Here is an 11,678-nt window from a genome sequence, read left to right as displayed (position 1 = left end):
GGAGCTGTCACTTTTATTCTCAAGTAATGCCTCCACGTTCCGATTTCGTTAAATCTACACAAGCTCAAAGAAACTCGCTTGTTATAAATCACTGACAGTATAGAATGGTAATTTTTCACTTGTTTTCCTTATTATGTACATGTAGTTTATTTATACAAATAACGTGGGTGACAATCGTACATTTTTAGATGTGTTGCTCATTGAGTTCGTCGTTTTAAATGTGAAAACAAAGTAACCTACATTCAATTATTTTATAATAATAAGGGCCGATTTTTCAATCCTTGGATAAAACTTATTCGTCGAATAATGTATAAAACTACCATTTTAAAAACGTATTCTAATTGCCCGTATTTGACAGTTTACGTAACATTTTAATATTATCGTGTAATACTTAGAATTAGAAAATTAGGACATACCTACCTACTTACAGATAACAGTAAAAGTTATGAAATAAGTTTATTTTGTGGTACATAAATATAATATTTAGAATTGTCTCCTAAACTCGACAGAAATGGAAAAAAAGGTGTATCGATGCTGATGTAGCATCGCCTATGATGAAAATGATAGATTAAGATATTGAAATAATCTTTTATTGGTTGGCAAAGTACATCTTGGACAAAAGGATACCAAATATATAAAAAGATCAGAACAAATTCGATTACTGAGGTCGAGAGTAACGCAGCGGTTCAAGGCTGTGCTAAAGAAAAAACGCGGGTTCGAATCACACGATCGATCTCTTTAAATAGATTTCATGTAAATTGTAAAAATACTAAACAGCTAAATATATGAATATCATAAAATAGCATGAATAAATCTCAGGAAAAAGGTCCGATTTCAAAAATTTTTTTGTGTTAGATAACCCATTTATCGAGGAAGGCAGACTATATAACATCACGATATGACACACAGGAGCGGAGCAATGTAGGTAGGTAAAACCGCGGGGCACAGCTAGTAAATCTGAATAAGAAAAGAAGCTTAAAGCTGTATAAAAAAATAAAATTGCTAATTATTTAATCATTATATCCCACAGATATACCATGAAATTTGAAGTAAAACAGGAACTAGAAAATAAGCAATAAAAACGTTTTGTAATATTCTATGATTCCGTCCAATTGAAGTTCGATTAATGACAAATAGCCGCCAGTCATTATGACGATTAACAAAATTGTGGGTTGGTCAGGATATCGATTTTACAAGCCATGCAATCATACGCGAATAGAATGTTAGGTGATGTTTGACAAATTAACTTGTTGTAACAACTGATAGCTGCTTTATTTATTCAATAATACTTATTTCGTTACTAGTAAGCCATATTATAAGTATTCTTTTCTTTGATTTCATTCATACGATGCTTTATAATATACTAGTTATAATATTATATTACACAAACTTTTCACATATTCATACCAAACATTCTATCGTGGGTACGTTTTCCTCCATTTTTGTATAAGATGGTACAATACAACTACTTTGCCACAATTATTTTGCTATTGGTATTTTTTGCCTTTTAATTGACTTATTGTTTTTATTACAAATATTGTAAGGAATCTATGTAAAAATAAAAATAAAACCTTGCTTACACAGCAGATACAGTTAATATAGTAGAGTCAAGACAAATGTCTCTCCTAACTAAATAACTTAAGAATATTTTTTTTTATAAAAAACTCAAAAAAAGTAAGAATTTCTAACATTATCATTTATATGAGGTAATCAACATAAAGTATTGTACAACAATTCATCATTTATCTCATTAATTTAAAATCAATCACAGTATTTCTCAACATTTATCAAACAAGTTAGCACCTATACAACAAAGACCGTAAATAATCGCTCATCGGCAACTGTTGCGCGACAGTTGCGCAACGGATGTGTCAAATTAACTAGTTACTAGACAATTACATTACTACTGTCTGCTCTATTTTATAAATAACTAGCTTTCCACCCGCGGCATCGCCCGCGCAGTCAAAGAAAAAACCGTTCCCGTGGGATTTCAGGGATAAAACCTATCCTATGTCCTTTCTCGGGTATCAAAATATGTCTATACCAAATTTCATGCAAATTGGTTCAGTAGTTAAGGCGTGATTGAGTAACAGACAGACAGACAGAGTTACTTTCGCATTTATAATATTAGTATGGACTAGATGTGATTTCACGCGCGGTCGGAGCCGCGGTTAAAAGGAAGTTTGTCTATATTACTGTAAAGTTCATCAAAATGCGTCGTCTTTTTTTTCATGCATACTTACATCCATCAGCTTCTTCAACTGATGCGAGATGTTTAATTATTATGTTATTATAGCCTTCCTCGACAAGCATAATTATATATTTTCAATTGGTACCTGGTTTTTTTAATTTTTCAAATGGTAGTAGTAGTTCCTAAGATAAGCCGGTTCAACTAACCAAACTCTAGCACATTAAATATTTCGATAATTAGTAGGTATAGATTAATTTTTTGGTCGGAATAAACTTAAAAATATTCTATAAAAGTTATTCAAGTTTACGTGCTTTGAAATGTTGATAAATGGAATATCCATACTAATATTATAAATGCGAAAGTAACTCTGTCTGTCTGTCTGTTACTCAATCACGCCTAAACTACTGAACCAATTTTCATAAAATTTGGTATGGAGATATTTTGATACCCGAGAAAGGACATAGGCTACCTTTTATTGCGAAATATGTACCACGGGCGAAGCCGGGGCGGACTACTAGTATTCTATAAAAGTTATTCAAGTTTACGTGCTTTGAAATGTTGATAAATGGAATATATTAAATATACCTACCCAATTATAAGAGTGAATCCTGGTTTAGAGATTGATAAAAATCGTCAAGCAAAGAGTCTGGCTTCCAACTTGACGCTGCATTTGATTTGAAATACCAAAACAAATCAAATTCAAAATACCTTGAAATTGATTTGAAATGCATTTACTCCATAGGTACCACGTACAATGGGCAAAAGATTTAGATGCCATTTTTTATCTTATTAAACGAAGTAGGTATTACCTTAAAATAGCAAGATTTTTTATATCGATAACAAAATCAAAATAATATGCATCAGTGTTGTGTAATATCGAGTTGGTCATGATTTGTTTAAAAAAAAATCCGAATCAGAAAGTTCGTATAACATACATATGAATTTTTTGATTCTTGAACAAACGGTATCATTAACATAATATTATTTCCATATTCCAATGAAACTATTCACATTACTGCTGAAAGAGGCGACTTAGTGTCGAACTCTAGACTTTTTGATACATAACCCTAACCACTGCTCTATAAACGTTATATCTAACAATTGAATGAAAGAATTAACTGGATATTTAATATTGTAGCAGCTTAAATTAGTTTCACTTAAACACCTTGAAGGCTCTCAAAACTATCAATAGTATTTAATAGTAGTTCAATTCTTTTATTTTGTTTCGCTTTATATTTTAGTAATCCGTATTTTGTAAACGATTTACAGTTGTTGACTAAAGTTAATCGACTATTTTGCGTATTAATTCGATGTTCGATTGGAAATCGATTTTTTGTGCCAATGGCACATTTTCTTTAACCTTAAAATTGGTTTAGTTAATTTGCTTTTATTATTGAACTTAGTGATCTAAGAACAATGAATAGAAAATAATGTGAATGTAAAAATCTATGAAATTAAAGAACTGGACTTAATCCAATATTCCGTAACTACTAATTTTATTATAATCTATCCTCCTAAGGACCAATGGCCTCATATAAGTACATAAACACCATCACCATTACCACCCAAGGCACCAAAAAGTTTTAACTAAATTACCAACCACCGTCCTCATCCGATGACAAAATCGAAAATTCGAAATATCTTAAAAAATACCGCGCTTTTCTGCCTATGATCACTGTGTAACGCGATTGGCTGAATTGAACTATTAGGTTTGGTAGGTAAATGGGTTATCCAATCACAGAATTTTAAAATACTTTAGTTCAAGTTTTTAAAATGGCTGGTCAACGTAACAGAGGTAAGTTAAATCGTTAATTATCATATTAATCTCTCACTTGATTTTCATTTGGTATTGAAAAATAAATAGTAAAAACAGTACAGGAACGTATTTTAATTAAATTTAACAAAACAATTCATATTGTATTTTTTTAATTCACGGATAATTTTTATGTGATCATGTGAGAACATTGGTCGTTACTTACAACATTATTTTCATTTTTTTTGTACTCAGTTGAAGACATTGGTAGTCAATGACTATAAAACATTTAATTAGTTAATAATTTATTTTGTTGTTTTACAGTAATTTTGAGTATAATTGTCCTGTTTTATGATTATAATTTATTTAAACTGTCAACAGGAATTACTATTGCAATCAAAATAAACAGTTATCTTCCTTATTTTTTCAGTTATTCGTGACGATTATAATATCATCGATTTCCTAGCCGACTGACGGAGATTTTATTCCTAGTGATGAAGACTTAGGAGACCCACCATTTGTTTCCAAATCGATTTTTAGTTAGCTCATTGATATTTCAAGTTCCTAATATTGTACTTCCAATGTTTTTATTTCTTTTTTTAACATATGTTCAGATAGTTTAGATATTTTATTACCTAATATGTAGTAAACTTACACATTTAGAATTTAAGAAAAACTGTTTTTAATTCTTTTGTATACTTTTTAGAGGTTATTGTATGATCTCATATGTTATAACATAAGTAAATAAAAAAATCTACAAGTAAAACCTAATTTTAATAAAAAAATTTTTGGATTCACTTAGGTCTGATGTGATCACATGGGAACAAAATAAAACGAGTTTTTTTTTTCAGAAATGTATTCTATAAGCTATATTTTACACTGATAAAAAATCCCACAAGTAAATTTTAACTCTAACAATAAAAAAAACAAAAAAATACCATTGGGTGGCAGGTCTGTTGTATTTTTATGTACTCAGGTGAGAACAATGGGTGGTAATGCAGAATAGGATTTTTTTAGCTTGGTCCTTAGGAGGCTATACTAATATATGGATATATAACCGGATGGTTCCTGTGTGATTTCCGGGATAAAAAGTAGCCTATAATCTGGGTCTTCAGCTACCTACAAAATTTCATTGTAATCGGTTCAGTAGTATTTGCATGAAGGAGTAACAAACATCCATCCATCCATCAACAAACTTTTCCATTTATAATATTAGTAGGATTGTCTCCTCTCTATTCTAGAGAAACAATATTATGTTAGATAATAATAAAGTTATAAATGTATTTTTTTCCATTGTCCATTATTTCTAGTAAAAGAATATAATGACATCGATAAAATCATTCTATTTCGCTTCAATACCAGTGGACCATGTAAATATAATTGCAGCAGGTAAAGTATCATCAAAGCATTTTTATTTTAATGATGTATACTTTTTATTTTCCATCGTCGTGTGTGTAGGTGTATAATGGAAACGTATGTTGTTATAATTTTATAGCATTATAATAATTATTTTCAATTGATTAAAAAAATATATATTATACGGTCGAATAGAATTGAGAACCTCCTCCTTTTTTTTGACGTCGGTTAAAAACCGCCTCCAAATTGTCACAAACAACGTAAATGGGACCACTGGCATTATCAAAATCTGTTCACCAAGTAAGTTCTGAGGTAACAAACCAAAGAAAAAAATACAATCGAATTAAGACCCTGCTTTTTCGCAGTCGGTTGAAAATGTTAATAAATTACGTAGGTACCTTAAAATTTTGTAAAAAAAACGCACATAATTTCTACTACTATATATTATGTTTATGAGATGTATAAAATATCAGAATTTCTTTTTTCTCAGCACAAAATAAAGCAAATATTTAGCCGGTTAATGCTCTAACTTTTTGCACCAATATTGCAGCAAGATGTCTTCAGATTGCATCTAGCACCTAGGTTCCGAAAATATAGCCTTGAATCTGTATAGACGAGCGAGTTAAACGCTAATAATTCAATTAGTTTCACTTTGGTAAAAAGTAAAATATATTATGTACTAGCTCTCCGCCCGCGGCTTCACCTTCTTTGTCGAAAACCTAATAAATTATATACTAAAACCTTCCTCTTGAATCGCTCTATCTATTAAAATAACTGCATCAAAATCGGTTGCGTAGTTTTAAAGATTTAAGCATACATAGGAACATAGGGACAGAGAAAGCGACTTTGTTTTATAGTATGTAGTGATACGAAACCTAGCACGTTTTTCAATGATTGACTAGAATACACTAGTTTTAGGTATATTATGAGCCAAAAAAAAAAAAAAATTCAGTTTATAGGCACTTCTACTATTTCACTGGCTCAGTAAGAATATCTATAACACGTAGTATATTATTATTAGTCTGTGCATTGTGCAACCTAGTATTTTCTTGTGTTGGATTTTAGGCGAGTATTATAGATTTAAGAAATTAAATATTTTAACGGATGTCAACCACACTCGCTGCAAAGTATGCGAAACGTCGGGATAATACCTAATATCACTACATAGTATAAAACAAAGTCGCTTTCTCTGTCCCTATGTATGCTTAAATCTTTAAAACTACGCAACGAATTTTGATGCGGTTTTTTTAATAGATAGAGTGATTCAAGAGGAAGTTTTTAGTATATAATTTATTATGTTTTAGACAAAGCGGGTGAAGCCGCGGGCTGTAAGCTAGAAATGAATAAATCGCGTTTAAAATCCGTTATAATCTTTAATTTCTAATTTTATAACCCCTTAGCCCTTTGGTTGATTGCAAAACTGGTTTATCCTGGGTATGTGCGTAATTATTTTAGGATAAACTAGTATGGCCTAGGATAAACTGATTTATCCTATTGGTTTGGCCTAGGCAAAACTAGTTTGTCCTGAAATCGGGTTTGGCCGGTAATATTTACATCAGTTATTTACAAAAATAATAACGTCGTTAATTTTCAGTCATTTGTAACGAATATGCGAAGCATTTCGGAAATCATTTTGCTCTAATTATAAAGGGACTCGATTTAAATGCCAAATATTTACCTTCGAATGTTAAATTTTGATGAATTGTAAGGAATCTCGGGTGTTATATTTTGAGAATAATTTGTTATTTTTAGCTTTTAAAATAATTGATGATTTTGGGGGGTAATGTTACTCGCGTCCGTAGGTGAAAACTCTTGTGTCCCTACACGTGCCCCCGGGTAGTGCTAAATGAGTAACCGTAACTTTTCTGGTGGGAGACAGTTGTCCCGGCTAGTTACCACCCACCTGGCAAAGCCTTGCCGCCAAACGACCCGTCGTGTTCCGGCATTATGCTAGGTGAAGCCCATCTCTGTAACAATAAGGTCTAAACAGTTGCCCAATGTCAATGAGCGGACTCCTTTGCATTAGTGTTTCTGCACCGGACGCCTAGTCATGGAGGGTAGCGGGATCCGAAGAAACGGTTCACCGCTGGCCGACCGCAGGTTGTAGGGGGCCCAACTAGCGGGTTAGCCACCCGTGAAAGGCTGCCCCGCCGCCTGCGCATAATCCTGGATTGGCTCCAACGTGCCGGTTGGCGACCGGGTGAGAGGACCCGTTGGCGATATCCAGGGGGTTTCGGGCGTCCCCGCGGTCTCCAGACTAGGCTTCCACCAGTGTAGATCCTAATGTTTTTCTAAGGTTGCTCCTGACATTCAGCCTCGTTTATCTGCTTATTGTTGCTGCCTATTCACTCTTCTCAAAGCAAACATGAATAAAGGTCACAAAGGAAACAAGTATAGACAGCGGCAGCACTTCCTCTCGTTTAATGTGCACCTCTCTAATATTCGAGGCCTGCACTCAAATCTCTTGCCAGTCCACCATCACCTTGAGACCGAAAAGCCTCACTTGTTTTTCCTTACCGAGACGCAGATTAGATGTCCTGCTGACGCATCATACCTCGGGTATCCTGGGTACATTCTTGAACATAAGTTCCTACCTAAAGCCGGTACCTGTGTGTATATTCGCGACGATGTCTGTGCACAACGTCTCCTTCACCTTGAAGATTCCAAATTTTCCGTTCTCTGGATTGTTGTGGAAACAAAATTTGACAAAACAGTATACGCAAGTGTTTACCGTTCCCACAGCGGCGATATGGAGACTACTAGGCTCTTCGACTACCTTAGTGAGACGTTAGATGTGGTCCAACTCCGGTTTCCCAGTGCCCAAATCGTCCTCCTGGGGGATTTTAACGCCTGCCATAGCGAATGGTTATTCCCGTACCAGAAAACTGATCATGCTGGGAGAGAGATCTTCAATTTTGCAACCTCTTATAACCTCTCCCAGCTTGTAAAAGAGGCAACTCGAATTCCTGATATTGAAGGCCATACGTCCAATTGCCTGGATCTCTTACTGACTACTGATCCCGACCGTTGTGTGGTAGAAGTTTCTGCTCCACTTGGTACCTCTGACCACTGCTTGGTAAGATCTGTCTCAACTTGTTCTCCACCGGACTTTACATCCAAAGGAAAGAGAAGGGTTTGGAGATATAAGTTGGCAGACTGGGAAGAGATGCGTAACTTTTTCTCCTCCTATCCTTGGCGGCAGGTTTGTTTCTCTTCTAACGACCCCTCGACCTGTGCGGAGAACATCGCCGATGTTATTCGTCAGGGAATGGAGTATTTTATTCCCTTTTCTGACGTTATCATCGATGCCAAAGCTCGACCGTGGTTCAACGCTGAATGTGCTCAAGCAGAAAGAAGTAAGGAAGCCGCATATCGAACCTGGGCCGATGCTCGGATCCACAAATCTTCTGATTTACATGAAAAAAAGAGAGCTTTTAACAAAGCTGCCAAGGACTGTAAAAGGCTACTCAGGAGGGCAAGATTCGATCATATTCGCCGTATCGGAGACAAACTCGCATCCTATCCAGCTGGTAGTAAGGCATTCTGGTCGCTTGCGAAAGTTGTTGAATCGAACTTTTCACGATCCTCGCTACCACCGCTGCTGAAACCCGACGGATCACTTGCTCATACTGCAAAAGAGAAAGCCGACACATTTGCTATACTCTTCGCACAAAATTCACGTCTTGATCCAACGAACACAACACCACCTTCCTTACCACACTGCCACTCAGTTATGCCTAGCATACATATAAGGCAAAAAGATGTTCTTAACATTATGCGTGGTCTTGACGTCAATAAAGCAAGTGGTCCGGATGGAATCCCTGGAATAGTCCTGAAAATGTGCGCTCCTGAGCTGTCTCCTATCTTGACCCGCTTGTTTCGGTTGTCTTTAGAGTCGGGTCAAGTCCCTAAGTCCTGGAAGCTTGCAAACGTGCAGCCTGTGCCCAAAAAAGGCAGTCGTGCGGACCCCACTAACTATCGCCCGATTTCAATCACCTCCATACTCTGCAAGATTATGGAGCGTGTATTGAACAACCGGCTCCTTGCGTACCTAGAGGCCAACGATCTTCTTAATGACCGGCAGTATGGTTTCCGCAAGAATAGATCGACTGGCGATCTCCTGGTACACGCTACTCATATTTTGGGAGAAGCCATAGAGAATCACGGTGAGGCACTTGCTGTCTCCCTTGATATCTCGAAAGCTTTCGATAAAGTCTGGCACGCTAGCCTCCTAAGCAAGCTTCCTTCATACGGAATACCACCTGATCTCTGCACTTGGATAGCCGACTTCCTGAGAGAGCGTTCTATCCAAGTAGTTATCGACGGATGCATGTCTGATCCTCTGGATATTAACGCGGGTGTTCCTCAGGGGTCTGTACTTTCTGCAACGCTGTTCCTGCTGCACATAAATGATATGCTTGGGCCTAACATTTTTGGGTACGCGGACGACAGTACAGTTGTAGAAAGATACCTATCCAATGCTGCTGCATCCAAAGAAACTATAGCGACTGAGAGAGAGGCCATGATTGAACGCGTGAATAACACCTTACTGGATATCTCCAAATGGGGCGATGCGAATCTGGTGAGATTTAATGCGTCAAAAACGCAGGCGTGCCTTTTCACAGCGAAAAAAAGTCCACTTCACCTAGCTCCGACTTTTCGTGATGTGCCGATCGTGGTGTCTGACAGTCTGCAGTTGCTTGGCGTCACCGTTTCGTCGAACCTCAACTTCAGACAGTTCATCGAATCTAAGGCGCAACTTGCTGCTAAAAAGCTCGGCATTTTGGCCAAAGTAAGGCGGTACTTCACACCAGACCAACTTCTTAGATTATACCAAGCCCAAGTTCGGTCTTGTGTGGAATACTGCAGCCATATATGGGCTGGAGCTGCAAAAACTCACCTAGGCGCCTTAGATTCGATGGAAAGGCGTGCTAAAAAACTTATAGCCGACCCGAGTCTGCTCAGCGGCAAACTCTACACTCTGGAGCACAGACGCAAAATTGCTTGCCTTTCAGTATTTTACCGGCTTCACTTCGGCGAATGTGGGACTGAATTACACCACCTTATACCACCTTCTCCTTTCCAATACAGGACTTCGCGACGGAATACTGGTTTCCACCCCTACGTGGTCGAGATACCCCATGTGCGCACCAAGCGCTTCGAAAACAGTTTCTTAATAAAAACCGCGAAGATGTGGAACTCCCTACCGCCATCCGTGTTTCCCGATGGTTACAATTTGGATCTATTCAAGGCCAAAGTGAATAGGCTTTACCTTACTGATCAGGCATGCTAACCTGAAAGACCGCATCTTCACTTACCATCAGGTGAGATGGCGGTCAAATGCCTGAGCAGTGTGTTAAAAAAAAAAAAAAAAAAAAAAATGCAGTGGTTACTGCACTTGGACTTTGTATTAGAGGGGATAGATTCGATTCCCAGAATTGTTAAAATATCGTAAACATAATATTTGGGTTTTTATATACGTCTAAATATAGACGCTATGTAAATACGTGGGTTGCTAGGTACATACACTAATTGTATGTAATACTTTATTATGACAACCAGCAAATAATATTTATTTAATATCAATTGCTTGGTAGTGCGTGACTTATCATTCAATTCAAGAATTAATAATTGTGCGTTTACATCGCAAATGCTGGCTTACCTTATGTTTAAAATTGGAAGTAAAGATCTAAATGAAGTATGACAGAAATTTTTTATCATAAACATTTTGTAGCTCGTTAGATCTCGTTCTAAGGATCACAGATTTGTCTTTTCATTATTATTTCATCATTCAATGATAATAAACAATTAGGAAAAAATAATTGCTTCTTATGGAAGCTATGTTAAAAATGTAAACAACTCATATCAGTGTACAATGAAATACATTAATATAGGTGCTTATAACGTAGATCAAAATTGCCTATTAAATTGAATATTGTTAGCAATATCAAGGCCTTAAAATTTGTGGGCAGATCGGCAAATCACACTTTCAACAATAACTTTTATATAATAAAAAAAAAAAATAATAAATTTGTATTGTGTCTCATGAAACCAGTCGTAAAAATTGCATAAAAAGATATCCTATTTTATACCTTATCTAATTCTAGGTAATAATAGTAACAATCATTAGTATTAATTAAACATTCGTAAATGAAGTTATTTAGGTGTATTATTTCTACTACACTAGGTTATAAGTTAATTGTAAGTAAGAGAATAATTTCTCTTACTAGGTGCTATAATACTCGAATTATTTATGTTGTCAAACCGACAATAAGAATATGCATAGTTATTTAGTAAATTTATATCTAATATAGACAAAAATAGGTTTTGCAAATAAAAATTTTTCCAAATCAAAGGATTTGGCAATATGTATTTTTA

This window comes from Colias philodice, chromosome 26, assembly GCF_061535455.1.
Source record: "Colias philodice isolate Cphi_HAF_F1 chromosome 26, ilColPhil1 Martin Lab GWU primary, whole genome shotgun sequence".
NCBI classification, from domain to species: domain Eukaryota; kingdom Metazoa; phylum Arthropoda; class Insecta; order Lepidoptera; family Pieridae; genus Colias; species Colias philodice.
The sequence above is the reverse complement of the archived record's forward strand: the minus strand, read 5'-3'. Positions refer to the sequence as shown.